The sequence below is a fragment of the Mus musculus genome, chromosome 12, assembly GCF_000001635.26.
Source record: "Mus musculus strain C57BL/6J chromosome 12, GRCm38.p6 C57BL/6J".
Classification (NCBI taxonomy): domain Eukaryota; kingdom Metazoa; phylum Chordata; class Mammalia; order Rodentia; family Muridae; genus Mus; species Mus musculus.
In genome coordinates, this window is record NC_000078.6 from 57,970,095 (window position 1) to 57,991,560 (window position 21,466).

The window sequence follows — 21,466 nt, forward strand, 5'->3', positions numbered from 1 at the left end:
AACCCGAATAAAATGACTGTGGGTGTGTGTTTAATCCTTGGCTTAATTAGGTAAAGAAATTGCAGGAAACATTCATCTTTAGCCCCGAATTTTCTAAGTCAGTGAAGCCTTGTTTCTATATTTGTTGAATATCCTTCTTGTTGGATATCCTTCTTGTTTAATTTCATGGTGTTCTGGATTGTCAGTGCATTGCCCCTGGGATAGAAAGAAGGTACCAGCCAATACCAGAGGATACAAGAGATATGGCCGGCTACAGAACATCTGGGTTAGAGATATGGCCGCTCTCGTGGAGGCTGTTAGCTTTGTAAATTGTGTGATAAAATCCAGCCAGTCAAAACTTAAAACTAGCATGTATTCCAAAATAACTTCCTAGCACAGTGTTAGAGTGTGTGTGTGTATGTGTGTGTGTGTGTGTGGGGGGGGTGCATCAGGGTTGCTCACAAAGGAAGCATTTGGGTTTCATCTGATTTCTTTTAATTTTTCTTCCTTTCTTTTTATTGCATTGTGGTGACATTTCTCCAGTTTTTTTTTTTAACTTTAATTTCAGCCACAGCATCACAAATTTTATGGTAGTATTTAGTCCCAACTATGTGCAGCCATCACTGACACGTAATTCTGTAGTGCTTCCATTGCCTCCCAATGAGACCTCAAATAAAATCTTGTCCATTCTCAGCCAGCCATGACCTTGGGCAGCACAAACCTCCTTTCTGTCTTTAAGAAACCAAGAATTAGTTTTTACCTGTATTTTCAGCTACAATTGACAAATTACAACTATGTATATTTAAGATACATGATGTATGATGATTTAATATATGTGTATATTGTAATGGCCACAATCAAGTAAATTAAAACATCCATCATATCACAGAGATTTTTTTTTTATGTGTGCCCTCTACCTCCTCAACCATGGCCACCTGAGAGTTGACCTTGGGGTCGTGAGAGTGGGTGAGCTGGCCCTGGCCCTCACCAGCTGCAGCACCAGGGATAGCAGATCCTGCGACTTGCCTGGGCAGCATAGTAGAACTGGCCCTGGTGAAGGGGGCATGGTGATCGGGCCCCGAGGGTGAGAGCATTGTAAAGCTGGCCCTGCCACTTGTCTGATGTGGGGTGGCATGGGTGCAGGGGTGATGCATCCCTTGCCTCCTGTGATATTCAGGAAAGCTGGCTTCCTGGGCCTGAGAGCAGGAGTACTTGGGAAAGTGGCCTCGCACCTCGCCTGGGCAACACAGCAGAGCTGGCTGGCCCTGATGGTGAAGGCATGTGTGAGCTTGCTCAGAGACAAGCTGGTCCAGCCCCTTACAAGACTCAGCATTTGGGAACAAGAACCCCTGGGCCTTAACTGACCAGCACAGTAGAGGGGGTTCTAAAGACAGAAGTGTGTGTGAGTCAGCCCTAGGGCATGAAGAGTGGGAGAGCTGACTCCGCGTCCTGTCAGAGCTGCACTGGGTGACCTTACCAGAGCAGTGCTGGAGAGCTTGCCACGGTGGTGCAGACGGTCAAGGGAGAGCTGGTGAGGTAACCAGCTCAGCGACCACCTAGTCTCTGATTCAGGACTGTGAATTGGTCCACTCCAAAATGTCCTGCGATCCCAAGCAGATCTCTATGACACAGATCCACAACAGGATAGATAACCTGGAGAATCCAATATTGATGGTATTACAGAAGCCAGAGATCTTGAAACAGACCAATGACTTTGCAATGATCTTTTGCAAATGAAGATGTGTGGACAGAGGAATACACTGTGTGATACACTGTGACATACTACAGCATTTCCATGATGAGATGTTTTCTATGCTTTGCTCTCTCTCTCTCTCTCTCTCTCTCTCTCTCTCTCTCTCTCTCTCTCTCTCTCTCTGTGTGTGTGTGTGTGTGTGTGTGTGTGTGTGTGTGTGTGTGTTTGGGAGGGGGGAAGGCTGAAAGGCAAAGGGCAGATATGAAGGCCCAGGGAGATGAGTCTAGAGTGCATAATGTGAAACTCACAAAGAATCAATAAAAAATACACAAACAAAAAAAAATAAACCCAAATATCAAGACTAGCTTTTAATTTATATGTTTATCTATTAATAACAAATTATAATTATATATATTTAAGATCCATGATGTGTGATGATTTAATGTATATGTATATTACAAGTAACTTAAAACATCCATCACCTCACATAGATTTTGTGTTTGTGTGTGTGTGTGTGTGTGTGTGTGTGTGTGTGTGTGTGGTAACAGCACTTAAGATACACTCACTTGGTAATTTAAATGCATAATACAGTAATATTAATCATAATCTTTATATTTAGATCTATAGTACTTACACATCTTTAAATAATTTGAATTTATTTGAATTTTATATTTGTAAGTCTTTTCCTACATGTATGTATATATGTATGTATGTATGTATATCCTGTGTGTGCAGGTGTGCAGAGGCCAGAAGAGAGTATCAGAGCCCCTGGAACCGATTAGGCTGTGAGTTACCTTGTGGGTACTGGGAATTTAATCTGGTTTCTGTGAAAGAGCACCTGGTGTTCCTAACTACTGAGCCATCTCCCCAGCCCTCAATCTATGAATCATATAGTATAGACTGGAACTTCTTATCAGCTCTCCACTTAACTACCTTACCCCTGGCAACCACTACTTCACTTCCTCTTTCATTGACACAGTATTTGGATTTCAGCAAGGCGAGGTTATACAATATCTGTCTTTCTGTGTCTGGCTTACTTTATTAGTATAATGTTTTCCACATCACCTAAGTAGCAAGTGGCAAAATAATTTTGAAAAAAAAAAAGAAACTGAGCTTATAAATAATTAAAATCAGTTTGGGTTAGGATTTTGTGCATTGTGACATTTTAATTAGATAACTACAGCTACTAGCAACTACACCTGACCGTCATAAGGTACTTCTATTTTTAGTTTTTTCCAGAGCTGACTTCCACAGTGGTTGACCTGATTTACATTCCCACCAGCAGTGTAGGAGGTGTCCTGTCCTCCTCATCTCCGTGGACACTTGTTTATTTTCTTCATCAGAGCTGTTCTCACCAAGGCAACATGGACTTTACATGTGGTTTTGTTTTGCATTTCCTGGATGGTTAAGGATGTTGAACATTTGCCAGGTGTTTATTGAACAAATGTTCTTTTTGAACACTGCCTGTTTGGTTCATTTACCCATTTATTGGTTGAATTGTTTGGGGGTTTTGGTCCTTTTTTTGTTCTTTTATATTCCAGATATTAATCCCTTGTTGTATGAAGAGTTGCCGATGATTTGTTCGTGCTTTATAAGCTGTCTTTTCACTGTGAAATTATTTTCTTTGCTGTGTGAAAATGTTATAATTTGATACAATTCCATTTGTACATTTTTGGGAGTATTTTCTAAACTACCTAAGTCTGATTACTGACTATGCCTACACTTTAGAGTATTTTTCCTTTAGTTATTATTGTTATTATTATTCTGTAGCTTCAGATTTCAAATTTGAAATAATACATTAAGTATGACTAATTTTGGACAATTTTGTGAGTGGTGTGTGTGTGTGTGTGTATGTGTGTGTGTGTGTGTGCGCGCTCGTGTGTGTTAGTGTCTGTGCATATCAGAATGAGAGATAAGAATTTTGTTTCCACGTTTTACAATGACTATTGTTTCCCCAAGCACCATTTGTTAGAGACTGTCTTTTCTCCAAGGTATGTTCTTGGTAAAAGTTAGCACAGGCTGGACATCCTGCCCTAATCCATTCATTTACTTGCTTTTGTGCCAGCACTGCTGTGTGTTTTGCGACTGTGTCTTTATTTTTTATTTTTTTTATTAGATATTTTATTTACATTTCAAATGCTATTCCGAAAGTCCCCTATACCTACCCCCCCAACCTGCTCCCTAACCCACCCACTCTGACTTCTTGGCCCTGGCGTTCCCCTGTACTGGGGCATATAAAGTTTGCAAGACCAAGGGGCCTCTCTTTCCAGTGATGGCCGACTAGGCCATCTTTTGATACATATGCAGCTAGAGTCAAGAGCTCCGGGGTACTGGTTAGTTCATATTGTTGTTCCACCTATAGGCTTGCAGATCCCTTTAGCTCCTTGGGTGACCCATTGGTCTTCTCTCTCAGGATTGCTTTGGTTGTTTAGGGTCTTTCATACTTGCACATGAACTTTAGGATTGATTTTTGTATAGGGTTTGCTATGGGTTGCTTTTAAGTGGGGTGAATATATTTCATGTGTTTGAAACCATTCTGGTGGTTTGAATGAGAATGGCCCCATAGGCTTATTTGCTTGAATGTTGGGTCTCCAGTTGATGAAACTGTTTGGGAAGGATTAGGAGGTATGGCCTTATTGGAGGAGCTATGTACCATGAGCTAGGCTTTGAGGTTTCAGTAACTCACACCATTCCCAATTACCTCTCCCTCCCTCTCTGCCCTTCCCTTCCCTCCTTCCCATTTTTGTTCTTCCCTGTGATTGTGGTCAAGGATGTAAGCTCCAGCTGCCATTCTAGTGCCATGTCTGACTGCTGCCATACTCTCAGCCATGATGGGCATGGATGAACTCTTTGAAACTGTAAGTCTCCTTTAAATGTTTTTTGTTTTTTCCATAAGTTGCCTTGGTCATGGTGTTTTGTCACAGCAGTCAAAAGTTACTGTGACAGCCACTGTCACAGTGATAACTCTGTTGATACATGTACATGAGGGGCACTTCTACTTTCTAATACTTTTTTCAGGTTTTTTCTTGACTGTTTTGTAGATTTTCTTATAAAGGATTTCTGTTATTTCAGTTTATTCTTTAGCATTTAATTTATTTATGATTTGAAACTACTATGGATGCATTGTTCTTGAAGCTTTTTCTCAACATGTTCATTCTTGGGTAAGAGAAAACTGCTAGTTTTTATATGGTGGTTTTGTATGATGCTATTTCACTGAAAAGTGTTTCTCAGATATGAGTTTTCTGCTAGTCATCTTTACATGGGATTATTTATATTTGTAAAATTCCTTTAGTCCAATACTTCTTTCATTATCTTGCCTTCTTTATATTTATATTGCCTAAGAATTAAAGAAGCACAGTGGAGAGAAGTAGACCCACTTCTCATTTATAACTTTCTTTTAGTTTTCATCTACCAGTGTAATCTTGACAACAGGTTTATTATGTGGTTTTCAGTATGAAGTGACCTATCCCTAGTTTCTTCAGAGGATGTTTAATTTTGCCAAAATATGTTTGCTCTTCTATGAAGGTGATCATATCTCCTCCCCACCCTGATGTGTATATGCTAAATTATCCTTTTATCCTCGGAGTGACTTGAGTATATGTGCTCAATGAAAAGTATTTTCAGATTTAGTTTGAATTGCATTCAAAATTATTGTGTCAATGTTCATCAAAGAAATTAATCTTTAGTTTTCTTTTATATCTACCTTATCCAGCATTGGTCATAGTGCAATAATGGGTTCACACTATGAGTGTAGTAGCATTTTCTTTTTTCTTATCTTCATTTCATTTGTTATATTTTTGTCTGTGTTTGTTTGTATTTATTTCATCCTTGAGTTTGAGTTTCTTGCTGTCTTTCTTTCTTTCTTTCTTTCTTTCTTTCTTTCTTTCTTTCTTTCTTTCTTTCTCTCTCTCTCTTTCTTTTTTCTTCCTCCTCCTCCTTCTCCTCTCCTCCTCCCTCTTTTTTCCTCCTCCTTTTCCTTTCTCTCTCCCTCTCCCCCTCCCCTCCCCCTCTCCCTCTCCCCCTCCTCTGCCCCTCCCTCTCCCCCTCCCCCTCCCTCTCCCTCAGATATTTTATGTGTCATTAACTGCCTACATTGTGTCCAATGAGTTTGGGTATATGTTTCATTTCATTTAATTATAAATTCTCTTATGATTTCTCTCTTGATTCATCTTTCACTTAGCAATGAGTGGTTCAGTTACCATAAGTTTGTATACTTTTTTTTTCTTATTCATACCCAGATTTAATCCTTGGTGATTAGATAAAATACAGAGTGTTGCTTAATTTTCCTATCTCTGTTAAGACTTGCTTTATATGTGGCCAATTTTGTAGAAAGTTCCATCAGCTGCTGAGGAGAAAATGTGTTATTTAGTGATTGCGCATAATATTTTGAAGATGTTTGCTACTTCCCTTTGATTTATGATGTTATTATATCTAGCATTTGTCTGTTTAGTTTTTGCCTGGATTACTAGTCTTCTGGTGGAAATGGGCTATTGAAGTCATCCATTATCACAGTGTAAAAGACAATATGAAAATTTAAACTGTAGTAGTGTTCCTTTTATGAACCTGGGTGCCTTTGTGTTTTTCTTGCCTAAATGTTTAGAATTGTCATATCCTCTTGGCAACTTTTTCCTTTGATTAATATACAGAGTCCTTCCCTATCTCTTCTGATTAGTTTTGGTTTGAAGTCTGTTTTGTTAGATATTAAAATGGCTGCACTGGCTTGCTTCTTAGGTTTATTTACTTGGAAAATAGTTTTACATTGTTTACCAGAGAGGAAGTCAATTCTTAATTGACACAGAAGAAAGATGGATCCTGTTTTCTAATACAATTTGTAAATTTTGTCTTTTTCTTTTTGTGGCAAATTGAGACCATTAATATTTGGAGTTATCAATGAGTATCGTTTATTGATTTCTGTTATTTTGTTGTAATGGTGTGTGTTTTTCCTCCATTCTTCTGATTTCTCTTGTGAAATGACTTAGTCCCTATGTTTTCTTGAGTGTGGTTAACATATTCAGACTAAAATATTCCTTCTAGCACCTTCTATAGAAGTGGAGTGGTAGATAGATACTATAAAAATTTGCTTTTATTATGGAATTCACTTCTCTATTGATTCTGATAGATAGTTTTCCTGGATATAATAGTCCTGGCTTGTATCTTTGGTATCTTAGAATCTGTAGAACATCTTTCCAGACCCTTCTGGCTTTTAGAATCTTCACTAAAAATCAGATGCCATTCAAATACATCTGCATTTTATGTGACTTGGTCCTTTTTCCTTTGTAGCCCTTAATATCATAACTTTGTTCTGTACATTTAGTATTTTGAACTTTATTAGTCATGAGAATTTTTTTTCTGGTCTTATCTATTTGGTGTTCTGTATGCTCCTTATATCTTGATAAGCACTCCTTTCTTAGACTAGGGATTTTTTTCTACAACTATCTTAAAATATTTTCTGTGTTCTTGACCTGTATTTTTTCTCCTTGTTCTACCCCTGTTACTTGAAGTTTTGTTCTTGTCATAGTACCCTCAAATTTCTTGGATGTTTTGTTTTAAATTTAACATGTCTTGGATGTTAGTTTTACATTTTACATATTTTTAAAATTTAACATTTTGACTGAGTTATCAATTTCTTCTACCTTGTCTTCAAGACCTGAAAATCTCATGTCTAATCTTATATATTTCCCTCTGGCAGGGAAGGAGCACAGAGGGCTGAGGATCTGCTCCACCTCCATTTTGTAGCTTCTAATTTTGATATTTTGATAACAAAGATATTTTCATATCTTAAATACCTTAGTACTGAAGGCAACATACACTTTGGATACAGGTTACAAAGAAAAATTTGGGGACAAATCTAGAAGCTTCCTCCCTAATGATTAGTTTCAAAATGCTTATTATGTGATGTGTTGAGAAAGGAAAGTCTTCAATAATACAGTTCAACTGTTGATCCTATGTGCTATAGTAGTGACCTACCAGGAGAGATGTACATATGGGCGCATGGATATTCCAGGAGTAACAAACATTGATGTCAAAGGAGCCTTGAGATATCTATCTATCTATCTATCTATCTATCTATCTATCTATCTATCTATCTATCTATCTACCTACTTTTATATTATGTATGTATATGTGATCATATGAGTTTATTTATGCCACATGAATGAAGATGTCAACAGAGACCTGGAGAGGACACAAAATGTAATTACAGTTGGTTGTGAACTGCCTGATATGAGTTCTAGGAGCTAAATTTGAGTCTTCTTCAAGAACAATAATCATTCTTAACTGTTGAGCCACCTCGCCAATCCCATATAAGGAGTTTTAAGTGGCAAAATGGTATAATTCTTTGTCAATAGAAATTGGTTTTGGATGGAGGATTATCATTCTTTAAAATTCTTCCTATTGCTTATATTTTCCAATTTTATAATGTAAACACAGTGCATATATGCATATATGAACGTGTATTTACACCCACTACCACCTCCCACATATTTGAGTGGGTATTGCATTATGCAGACCTGTCATTTCAATTGAATTTTTATGATCTAAATTTCTGTATGAGAAATGTGTGCTCATTAAATAGAATGAATAAAGAAGTGGATAGAAACAAGCAGACTGATGAATGGAGGGGAATTTAATCTCTTAACAGTAGCTGCTGCCTGGAAGTAGATTTTACCCCCAGTCTCTCTGGCTATATATAACTTGATTGTGAGTACCCAAACCTTTGTACTTATAAATTCAGGAGCAGAGAAATTAGTTACTTGGCATTCTAAATGACTCTGGAGCCATGTGCTTCATGGCTGAAGACTGATGTCAGGGGTTCTCATTCTGTGCATCATGAATGTTCACTGCAGTATGATCATGGCTGACTGCTGAGTCAACTGTTTCCTTTTCAATGAAACTTTAAATAAAATTGGGTTTTGGATGACCATGTTTCACAAGTTCTTCTCTAACTCTGTGGTCTGGTTCTAGAGCATGATTTCTAGTTCCCGTCTGGTGGTAATCTTTTTCCTCCAACATACAACATAATGTAAACTAGCTAGGTATAAATGACAGTTCACTGAGGAAAAAATTTTTTAAATTATATATACATATATATATGTGTGTGTGTGTGTGTGTGTGTGTGTGTGTGTGTGTGTGTGTGTGTATGTCTGTGTGTGTATCTATCTCTCTTTATATATACACAAACAGACACACACACACACACACACACACACACACACACATACAAACACATACACTTAGTGAGGAAGAAAAGCCTGAAACAAGCTTGCTACCATTGGAAAATACAGGAGAAAATCATTGTCTTGGGGAGACTGGAGAATAATAGGACAAGTTTGTCTGCTGGTGATATTACTGTTGCTGAAATTTTTACTCCTTAATTTTATGTGAGGTGGTGATTTTTATGTCTACAGTCATTGTTTTGTTGGATCCTGAAACAATTGAAATTATCTTAACTAGCTCATAAGTACAATCAGACCTCAAAGTGAGGTTTCCCCTCTCTCTCTGTAGGTCACAGTTCCACAGAAGGATGACCCCACAACTGAGGTAACCACACTGTTGGTGTTAGCCCACATGTATACCACTGCATTTTAAGGACAACACTCCATACACTTAGTGCAAGTGCTTTAAAAATAACAATTTAGTGTTTTGATCAAATTTTAATGAGAGTAGAATCAATTTAAATATCTATCTAAACTTCATTTTTGAATCATTCATTCATATAATATAAATATATTTCATATAAATGGAAGTACATGTGTGTATTCATACATTAATACACAGAATTATGAAATTATGTATTTTTTTGTTTTTTTCCTGGGAAAATACATATTAAAGCTATAAATATAGTAAAAAATGATTTTTAAAATGGAGGGGAAAACTGGAAATGGATAACATTTGAAATGTAAATAAATAAAATATCCAATAAAAATCATGTTTAAGAGTGTGTGTGTGCATGCACTCATGCATACATGAAGTTTTGGTGGTGGCAGCAGTGGCTGCAGTGGTGTTGGTGTTGGTGTGTATATGTATGAAAGAAAAAGGCAAAAACAGTGTTTTGGGCATATCTTAGTTACACAATTGTCACCTGTCAAGCCCCAGTAATGTCCTGGCCTCTGCAACCATGAGGATATCATGCTGCTGATGTCCCTTTGCTGATAGGCATCTCTGGATTGTGGATCGCAACTGAGCAGGATGCCTTTATCCCTCATAGTTCCAGTTAATATCATGCATGGAGACCAGCAGACAATTTAAGGGATTCTGTTCTGTTCATTCACCATGTGAACTGGACTTAGGTTTTCAGTCTCAGTAGCACATGCCTTTACCCACTAAACCACCCATAGTGTCCTTTTACTCTCTCTCTCTCTCTCTCTCTCTAGATATGTAGATAGATAGATAGATAGATAGATAGATAGATAGATAGATAGATAGATAGATAGATGATAGATAGTAGATAGTAGATAGATAGATAGATAGATAGATAGATAGATAGATAGATAGATAGATAGATAGATAGATCATGGATTTCCATACAAATAAATCAATGAGGTATAACTATACAATGTTACCTTAAATAACTTTAATATGTATTTCCACACAAAAAACAAACAATACATAATTTCACAATTCTGTATATAAGTGTATGAACACACACACACACACACACACACACACACACACCAGACTTGTCAAAGGCACACACATATGCCTTTAAGAATGAAACAAATTCAAACTTGACATTACTTTTGGGAATAGGATCAAGACTGGAAATGCTGAAGAGTATTTTAAGATTTTATTATGGTGTTTAAATAATATATGAAGTTACTGAATGAATTTACTCATGTACTACCTACATAATTAAAAAAAACAGAATTCAAGGTCATGTTAAAATATTTAAAATATTTATCACTGCTTTGAGCTCTGTGATAATCACTTCCCACCTAATGCATTAAACAAAAATATTGATATACTATTTACTTTCTTATATTAACGTTTTGGACAGAATATTATCTCACCCTTCTCTTTCCATTACCTAGTCACCTTTCTTCCTCCTCCTATTACTTCCTTTCTCCCCAAGGCCTTTATTTCTGCTGTGTGGGACTTTTCCAGCGAGGACAATCTAGAAATCATGTATGTTCTTTGACTTTAGATTCTACTTCTGTAGTCTAAGTTCTTAACTCAAGGAGGAATGGGTAGCACTTGTTTCTGGGACTCTTATATAAGTATCTGTTTGGAAGGAACAGAAATCCTGCGTCTAATGGGAAGCCTCCAACTTCCTTAACCTTCCCCTTCCCCTTCCCCTTCCCCTTCCCCTTCCCCTTCTTCTTCCCCTTCCCCTTCTTCTTCCCCTTCCCCTTCTTCTTCCTCCTCTTCTTCCTCCTCTTCTTCCTCCTCTTCTTCCTCCTCTTCTTCCTCCTCTTCCTCTTCTTCCTCTTCTTCCTCTTCTTCCTCTTCTTCCTCTTCTTCCTCTTCTTCCTCTTCTTCCTCTTCTTCCTCTTCTTCCTCTTCTTCCTCTTCTTCCTCTTCTTCCTCTTCTTCCTCTTCTTCATCTTCCTCTTCCTCTTCCTCTTCCTCTTCCTCCTCCTCCTCCTCCTCCTCCTCCTCCTCCTCCTCCTCCTCTTCCTCCTCCTCCTCCTCCTCCTCCTCCTCCTCCTCCTCCTCCTCCTCCTCCTCCTCCTCCTCCTTCTTCTTCTTCTTCTTCTTCTTCTTCTTCTCCTCCTTCTTTTTCTTTTTGAGACAGGGTTTCTCTGTATAGCCCTGGCTGTCCTGGAACTCACTTTGTAGACCAGGCTGGCCTCAGACTCAGAAATCTGCCTGCCTCTGCCTCCCATCTGTGCTGGGATTAAAGGCGTGCGTCACCACGCCCGGCTTTTTTATTTTTTTATTTTTTGAGCCTCTAACTTTGTATTGTATCCTCTCTCCACAGTCAATTCTGAAAGAGCCCATGTCTTCACAAAATGTTCCCGTTTTGCTTTAGATAGTTGAGTATACTAATGTTTGTTGTACCCAAGAACTGTGTAATACAGATGAACAACAGTCACTAGGGACATCCTATGGGAACACCACCACCACGTATAATTTGTGGCTTTTGCAGTATTGGATCAGGTGTGGCTCTCCTGTTTTTTTTTTTTCCTTTCTGTCTAAATCTTTTTTTTAAAAATTTTTTATTAGGTATTTAGCTCATTTACATTTTCAATGCTATACCAAAAGTCCCCCATACCCACCCACCCCCACTCCCCTACCCACCCACTCCCCCTTTTTGGCCCTGGCGTTCCCCTGTACTGGGGCATATAAAGTTTGCATGTCCAATGGGCCTCTCTTTCCAGTGATGGCCAACTAGGCCATCTTTTGATACATATGCAGCTAGAGTCAAGAGCTCCGGGGTACTGGTTAGTTCATAATGTTGTTCCACCTATAGGGTTGCAGATCCCTTTAGCTCCTTGGGTACTTTCTCTAGCTCCTCCATTGGGAGCCCTGTGATCCATCCATTAGCTGACTGTGAGCATCCACTTCTGTGTTTGCTAGGCCCCGGCATAGTCTCACAAGAGACAGCTACATCTGGGTCCTTTTGATAAAATCTTGCTAGTGTATGCAATGGTGTCAGCGTTTGGATGCTGATTATGGGGTGGATCCCTGGATATGGCAGTCTCTACATGGTCCATCCTTTCATCTCAGCTCCAAACTTTGTCTCTGTAACTCCTTCCAAGGGTGTTTTGTTCCCACTTCTAAGGAGAGGCATAGAGTCCACACTTCAGTCTTCATTTTTCTTGAGTTTCATGTGTTTAGGAAATTGTATCTTATATCTTGGGTATCCTAGGTTTTGGGCTAATATCCACTTATCAGTGAGTACATATTGTGTGAGTTCCTTTGTGAATGTGTTACCTCACTCAGGATGATGCCCTCCAGGTCCATCCATTTGGCTAGGAATTTCATAAATTCATTCTTTTTAATAGCTGAGTAGTACTCCATTGTGTAGATGTACCACATTTTTTGTATCCATTCCTCTTTTGAGGGGCATCTGGATTCTTTCCAGCTTCTGGCTATTATAAACAAGGCTGCTATGAACATAGTGGAGCATGTGTCCTTCTTACCAGTTGGGGCATCTTCTGGATATATGCCCAGGAGAGGTAGTGCTGGATCCTCCGGTAGTACTATGTCCAGTTTTCTGAGGAACCGCCAGACTGATTTCCAGAGTGGTTGTACAAGCCTGCAATCCCACCAACAATGGAGGAGTGTTCCTCTTTCTCCACATCCATGCCAGCATCTGCTGAGCTCTCCTGTTTAACCACAGTAGTGATGCTAAAAGTAGTGAGCTAAATTGCTCCTCTGCATGCCCGGGCTGCTCTGACTCCTTGTTGCATGGAGATGGAACAGAACTCCTACAGACATAATAAATTGAGTTATTTTCCAACTGGAGTTTGAATCTTTTAAACAATTCTGTTTGTAGCTTGATTTATAGTGGTGAATTGTGTGTCTCTATAGGATGATTGCCTCTGAATTTCATCCCTGGAGGGAACTCAGTAATCGTGGACATCATACTTTCGCTTCATAGTGTAAAATGGAAACTACATGTAGTTGAAATTTTTACCCCAGATCACAGCTACTTAAAGGAAGAATTGTGCTTTAAAGTTAAGACCAATGGCTCCTAGTTCTAAGATTTCATAACTGCAGTAAAGAATGAAGTCGTAAGGACACTTTGCCTTGAACATGACAATAAATAACAATTCCCTTTAGAATGTGGTTACATCATACCCAAGACACGTGACTTACCCTCTAAATACTCTGCTGCTGGATCTTGTAAAGTTTTGTTTTTGCTTATTTAACAAAATAAGTGTACATATTTATGGTGTATACTGTTTTGAGCTACATGTACATCTTGTACATCAGCCTAATTAACATACGTCTAATATTTATTATTTCCTGGTGAGAACTTTAGAAACTCCTCTTGTGATTCCTCTTAAAAAAGGAATGTATTATTATTAAAAATAACACCCTTGCATGTGATTTAGCACTAGAGTGTACCCCTCCTAGCTGCCTATAATTTGTACCTGCTCACCACCATTGCTCTTTTATACACATGTTACCTCATGGTAACTACCATTCTATTACCTACTTTGAAGAGTTCAATGGTCATAAATTCAGTGAGTACAGTCATGTGATATCTCACTCTCTAGGCCCAGCTAAGTCACTTGCAACACAATGGTCTCTAAGTGCATCCTTATGGGTACAAATGACAAGATTCCATCTTCCGTATATAGAATATTTTTAAATACATGTATCTACTGATGGAGACTTGGCTGTAAATGTGGAGGTGCAGTTATATTAGTACAGAGGTTTCAATACATTTTTAGTAGAAGTGTTGGATCATACATTAATTAAATTTTAGGTGTTTTTGTTTTGTTTTGTTGTTTCATTTCAATTCTTTTTAGGATTTTGTACCTATGTAATTCTTTTTTTTAATTGATTATTTTCTTTATTTACATTTCAAATGCTATCCCCTTTCCAGGTTTCTCCTCTGCAAACCCTCTATCCCATCTCCCTCTCCCTGCTTCTATGAGGGTGCTCCCCCCCCACCCACTCCCACCTTACCACTCTGGTATTCCCTACACTGGGGCATCGAGCCTTCACAGAACCAAGGGCCTCTCCTCCCATTGATGCCAGATAAGACCATCCTCTGCTACATATGCAATTGGAGCAATGGGTCCCTTGATGTGTACTCTTTGGTTGGTGGTTTAATCCCTGGGAGCTGGGGGGGGGGGTCTGATTAGTTGATATTATTGTTTTTTTTCTATGTGGATGCAAAACCCTTCACCTTCTTCAGACCTTTCTCTAACTCCACCATTGGGGACCCTGTGCTCAGTATAATGGTTGGCTGCGAACATCCACCTCTGTATTTGTCAGGCTTTTGCAGAGCCTCTCAGGAGACAGCTATAGCAGGCTCCTGCAAGCAAGGACTTCTTGGCATCCACAATAGTGTCTGGTTTGGTAACTGTTTATGATCTGGATCCCCAGATGGGGCAGTCTCTGGATGGCCTTTACTTCAGTCTCTGCTTCACACTTTGTCCTTGTATTTCCTTTAGACAGGAGCAATTCTGGGTTAAAAATTTGGAGATGAATAGGTGGCCCCATCCCCCAACTGAGGGCCTTGCCTAATCTCTAGATATGGTCTCTACAGGTTCTCCCTCCCTCTTTTTTTTGGCTTTTCAGCTAATCTCATCCCCATTGGGTCCTGGGAGCCTTTTGCTTTCCTGGGACTTTCTGGTGGCTACCTCCAGTTCCCCATGCCCCATTGCTACACACCACTGTTCAACTTTCACATTTCCAAAATGGACATGCAGAACTGTCAAGTAATAGAATCTAAGAGCTCTATTAATTCCACACACCCTCACAACTCATTTTGAAATGGATATTCTAATAGACGTTATAATTAATTGTGGTATTAATTTGTATTTATTTTATTAGTGATATGATATTTTAATAGTATCAGTTTTTTACAAACCATAAACCCAGGTTTGTATTTCTATTTATTTGTGTCATCTTCAATTTCTTCCCTCAATATTTTCAGTATTTTAGAATATAGGTCTTTGACTTTCCTAGCTAAATTTACACCTACAATTCATTTTGTTTTCTTGCTATTATAAGGAATTATTTTTAATTTTTTCGGAGTATTTGTTATTAATATATAGAGTACTATTACCGAAGAGCAAATTTACTAAATTTATTTACTATTATAATTTTAGTGGAATATTTCTCTGTATAAGATCATGGATTTGGATAAAAATTTTATTTTATTTTTTATAATTAGGATTCTTTTTGTTTCATTGTCTTATATAATTGCTCTGGCTGGACAAGATCTGTGTCAGATAGATGCAGGAGGACAAGACATTTTTGTTTTATTCCAGATTTAATAACAAAAGCCTGTACCTTTTTTACTACTGAGTTTAACATAGCTGCGGGAGTGTTTGCACACACACACACACACACACACACACACACACACACACACACACACACACGAGATCCAGCTTGGATGCAGTTTGGATGCCTTCCTCTATCGCTTCTCACCAACACTTTTGAACTAAGGCATCACTGAGCCTGAAGCTCACCAATTTGGCTAGACTAGGTGATCATGGTACCAACTCCTGGGCTCTTCTGCGTTGACCTCCACAACACTGGAATAATAAGCATGGGCAAGGTGCCCAGCTTTGTTATGTGAGGTCCTGGGAATCTGATCTCATGCCATGCTTGCAGGGCTGACACATTACTCACTGGGCAACCTTGCTGGCCCCAATGATGGTTTTTAATCAAGGGAATGTGTATTTTATCAAGTACTTTTTTCACTTATTGAAATTACTATATATTTTTCTTTCACCTGTCATATGGAAAATCACATTTATTGATTTACATATTATTGAACCAAACTTGCATCCAGTAGTAAATACTACTTGATCATGTCGAATGGCGCTTTCTATGTGCCACTCAATAGACTTTGTCAGTATTTTGTTGAGGATTTTTATATCTTTCATCAGTAGGGATATTGGCCTATATTTTTTCTTATATTGCCTTTGACTGGCTTTAGTGTAAGTAAATAGTGGCTTTACAAAATGAATTTGAAAGTATTTGTTCATCTTCTGGTTTTTTGAAGATATCTAAGAATTGTGATAATAGATCTATTGTAAATGTTGATTTGAATCCAACTTTAAAGCTGTCTGGTCTAGGCTTTTCTTTAATGATACACTTTTACTTACAAATTTTATCTCCGTACTTATTATATGTCTGTTCTTATTTTCAATTTCTCCATCTTTCAGCTTTGCTGTATAGCTTTTGATAAATTTATCATTTTCTACATTCTGCTTTTTGTTAGCTTATGGATGTTCATAGTAATATTTTGTCCTGTATATTTAAATTATTTTATTTATTAATAATGTGTGTGTGTGTGTGTGTGTGTGTGTGTGTGTGTATACATGTGTACTAGTGAGCATGTGTGAAGGTTTGTGGCACATGCTTTGTTTGGGTCCTTGGAGAGCATAGCTCTCTGGGACGGCTTCCCTTCTCTGGGAATAATTTTCACATCTCATATCTTGTTACTTCACAATATTTTATTATCATGTATATGTATGTTGCCTATTTTAAAAGATTATGTTCTTAGGGAGTCTTTAGCAAATTAGGTTTGATATCTTGATTTTCATTCAACAAATAGATGTTGAATATATATATCCAGTTTGGGGTATTGTGAGAGGAATTAATGACATGGGTATGAGAAAAATCTTTTCTGATTTCAGAAAAAAACTGCATTTAAAGTAATGGTGCATTTTAAAGATAGCAGATGACAAGAAAACACACACATATACACACAAAATAAGGTACTTAAAATCTATTATATTATATTATATTATATTATGTTATATTATGTTTTAACTATATTACATTCTTAGGACCCTAAAATTAAGAAGCTCTGATAAGAACTTCAGCTAGGGCTCTACAATAAATGAGGCAAAATACAAGAATAATAAAACTATCCCAATATTATAAACTAGTCATTTAATTTGTAGTTTTCCTAAGATAAGTACCTGTGTTGAGAGAACACTTCATGAACAGATGACAGTATTTTATATAAAATGGTATATTACTTGCTTGTGACATACACATAACTTCCTGAGTATTTTAGATCATTATGAGATTGTATCTAGTAACAAGTTTAATGTGATTAGTATGAAATTATTTCTTATACTTTGTTAAGTCAATAATAATAAAAAGTACAATACAGAGCTTTTGATAATATTATGTCTTCACTTTTTGGTTGGTCGAAGTCACAGGCATAGAATTCCCAGACATAGATAGCCGAGTATGTGGTTTCAGCACATGTGATTAAGAAAAATGCCTGGGAATAACTAGGAAGTTCTAGAAGCTAGCAAATGAGCCACAAATCCTGGAAAGATGCAATGACAATGAGCAATATAAAACGTGGAGAGTGGTAGCAAGGCTGCTATGATGGATGCTTAAAACCATCTTCTCATCAGGGATTTTGGAAAGCCATATGGATTGTATATATTCACTGAACAGATTTGTTTTGAGCCTGCATATTTATTTATTTGCCAGATACTGTTATACATAAGATATGTCAGAACAAAATATAAAATATATGTAAATTACAAACTCATTCTATAAGTTTTGCTTCTCTAAAGAGCCCTGACTAATAGAGCCCTATTGTTGAAGACAATATTTATGTTGAATATTGAAAATGGAGAAGCTGAGCTGTTACAAAATTAGAAGCTTCATCCTTACTGTCTAGTTTTCTTGGTACTGGAAGTTATTCTGCACGCCATTAGAAGGAAAGGTAATCACTGATACCTGCCAGTCACTGCATGACTTATAATACTGGTCTGCCTGTAAGAAATACTGGCCTAATAGTGCTATAAATGTTATGAGAGTAACCAACAACTTTCTGATTGGAATTTTGACTTACTTCTCCATGAGATGGAGCCCATAGCTGACACTGCTACGGTGCTCAAGAACCTGAGACTATTTAGAGCATATGTGGGCGAAAATCAAATACTACCATTTTGCTAAGGAACATAGCAATAAAGTGATTTCCAATGATATACTATTATGCCTTTAGATTAGTCTTTCTCTCTCTCTCTGCTTATTGGAGAAACTTCTTTTTACCATAGATGAGAATAATACAGATACTCACAACTGGATAGTGCCCAGAGAGACTTTGGAACACTCAATCCTAAATGGTATGATTTTATCGAAGTCACACAGGCCAGTGTTTTAAAAAGAGGAGAAAGAACATGTTGGGAGTTTAGAGTAGTGGAGAAGATCTGAGAGGAATTGGAAGGAGTAACATGATCAAAATATATTGTATGAAAATTATTTTAGTATTTTTTAAAAAAGAAACTGAGGTTTGAGTAAGGGCAATCACTCCCTACAAAAGGGAATTGGAAAGAATTACCTATAAAGTAGCAAAAGTCTTTTGTTTTATTTATTTAAGAGAGATGGGTAGAGGTATCTGTGAGTATGTGCTTGCCACAGCACTTATGTGGATACCAGATGTCAGCATTCAGGAGTTGATGTTGTCTTTCACCACAGGTTCCAGAAACTGAACTCATGTCATCCAGCTTGCATGGCAAAGTAATTTTATCTATGGGGGCATTTTGAAGGTATTAAGCTTTTTAAAATTGCGGTCACTCACTGTTATATTTGGTTTTCTGAGAATAAAAAGAAAAGAAAAGAAATGTATTATCTGGGATTTAAAAAGAAAAACCATGACATCTATGTAAGTTTTGAGTGTATCTCAGCTTACAGGATCAATAACCTATTTGCAACCGTGCAGAATTTTGACACAATGGTTAATGAGTCATTCAACTAGCTGACAGAGTAACAATCTCAATTTGTCTGCTATTACCAAGGCTGCAGAAATCACCATAGGGTCACCATAGTCAAAAATACTACTGGTTCAGAATGTTGGAGGACATTCGTGTGTCTGAAGCTGGGGATCAGAGGCGGGAATTATTAGTAGAGGTGTATAGTACAAAGCTATGCTTATAGACTACCTGGAGTTCAGACAGAGTTGAAATCCATCCTAATGTTGAATCCATTATCTTTTGCACACAGGATTTAACAACTCACCCAATTGGGCAGTACTAAGTCATAGCAGTGATCCCACTGGTCAGCTCAGTGCTTTCTTTTTCAGCTCAAGATTTGTGAGCCATGTGGACACTGTATTCACAGAATGTACCATCTATTACAAAAGTAAGGAATCACTGAGATTGTATTTTAAAGCTGTTCTCAATGGCAGAAAGAACTGCGTGTAGTAGAGGGGTGATGTTAAATGTCTGACGATACTGCTATTGAGTTTGGGGCTCATAGCCCGTGCTGCAAGTCAGGTTAACCCATGAATCCTCAACAAAGCAAATAAGGGAGCCACATTAATGGTGGGAAACAGAAAAAGGAGACTGATACAACATGCCTGCACTGGAAAGAGATCCATGGAATGCCTCAGGTCTTCCTGTAAGAGTCTTGAAATGAGATTAAAGTTTCATTATAGGGCCAAGGATAAGCACATCTATGTAGTTCTGGCCAAGATGTGGTCCTATCTATCACTGATCAATTATTGTATGGGTTTCAGTAAGATGGTCTGATAAGTTGTTAGGACTGTGTGTGATCTCTGAGAGAAGTTCTACCCCTGACTACCCCTGACTGGTGCCTTTTTTGTTGCTGATGTCGTTTGTTTTTCTTTTTCTTTTTCCTTACAGCATGGGATTCACGAGGGAGAATATCATGTCTTTAGGATCTATTGCCTTAACAGTTTGATAAAATAAAAGATGCAAGTGTATTTTTTTGAAAATATCTTCATTTCTGTCAGGCCAGTTACAACACAGCGGTTTCCCTTATGGTATTATAAAATATATTCAATTTTAAAATTATATTCAAGCTGCATAATAAATACACAATATAGTGGGCAGCTTTGAAAGGGTAAACTGAACTCAGTAACATGGAGTTTATAATGTCAGTGTGGAGTCTTGCCTTAGATTAGCTAACTTGCTACTTAAAAATTGTTTAATTATCAGAAGCAGAAAGGTAGTGGTTATCTCTGATTACTTATTTCCTTAATAACTAGAAAACTGAAATAAATGCATGAGAATGTTTTAAACACTGAACAACAGACAGATAGGACTATGATTTGTAAGAGGAGGGATAAATGAAATGAACACCGTGGTGTCTTCCTGGAGGCATTTCTGTATCATATGCAGAAAACATTTTGGTAAGATAAGAAGAAAATGTTGAGGAATGTTATGGTGCTAAAATTTGAAAGGTTAAATTTTTAAAAAAGGTTATAAATTTGTTTCACGATCCTTTTGTTTTGACGAAAATTTTTAGTGAATGAAGCACAATAAACTCATTGAACTCTAAAGATACACACAAAGGTAAATGAGCTAAAGGACATCATTGTGCAATTGCTGAGAACCTGGAATGAAAAGAAAGCAAACAAAAGAAATGAAAGACAAACAAACAAACAAAATAATTATAGAACAATAAATTTCTATAGATTTCCCACCAGAGAAGTAATGTAAACCACAGAATACTAAAGTGACATCTTTACATTTTCGAAGTGAACTTTGTTTAATCTAATTAGTAATATCTGTGTCTTTTATGTGTAAAAGAAAAGCAGCATCATGTTTCAATAAATAGAAGCCGAGAGCAATTTTGTCACCAACAGCTTTTCTTGACATAAAAAGCAAAAACAAAACATTTTTTTCCGATCGTGTATTCCAAAAGGAGATCACAGTGATGGACCCTGCATACAGCATGTTGTCACAAGCTCAGGATAAAGGTGGAATCTCGCAATCATTAGATGCTTTTATAAGATTGTAGTCTAGATAGAGTTGGGTGAAAAGGTGATGTATGAAACTAATATCATTGAAGGATCCATAATTGCTGATAATGAGCAAATTCATGGTCTAGCACCATAAAGGTGGAATCTCTGTTAAAATAGTTCTTGAAGAAATGACACACAAGGGAAGCAGAGAGATTCACAGAGATGTGATTCTAGTTTTGAAAGAAAAGAGGAAGCACCCTTCCACCCTCCTTTTGCAATTTTACACCTATTATATTCCATGCAGGTTCTTTGTTCTGGCCACGTTTCCCTGTCTTATTTTTGTTCTGTTTCAGTTCAAGGTCAATGGTTGCCCATCTTTTTATTTTGACTTCCTGTAACTATTATCCAAGGAGTAGCAAGCTTGACAAATTAATATAAAACAGATGTCCATATCAGTAATTTATTTCACTACTGTTAAA

The 21,466-nt window shown here is 37.5% G+C and overlaps 1 long non-coding RNA gene across 2 annotated transcripts in view; it reads left to right on the forward strand.

Annotated features, from left to right (window-relative positions):
- The window catches only part of Gm46329, a 126,178-nt gene that overhangs the window by 18,878 nt on the left and 85,834 nt on the right, over positions 1–21,466 (forward strand). The window contains exon 4 of one of the 2 annotated variants that reach the window (XR_001780530.1): positions 9,176–9,211. The exons of the other annotated variant lie outside the window; for it this stretch is intronic. This is a non-coding gene — a long non-coding RNA (predicted gene, 46329). Of the gene's footprint in view, positions 1–9,175; positions 9,212–21,466 lie in introns of those variants that run through there. 2 annotated transcript variants of the gene reach the window in all.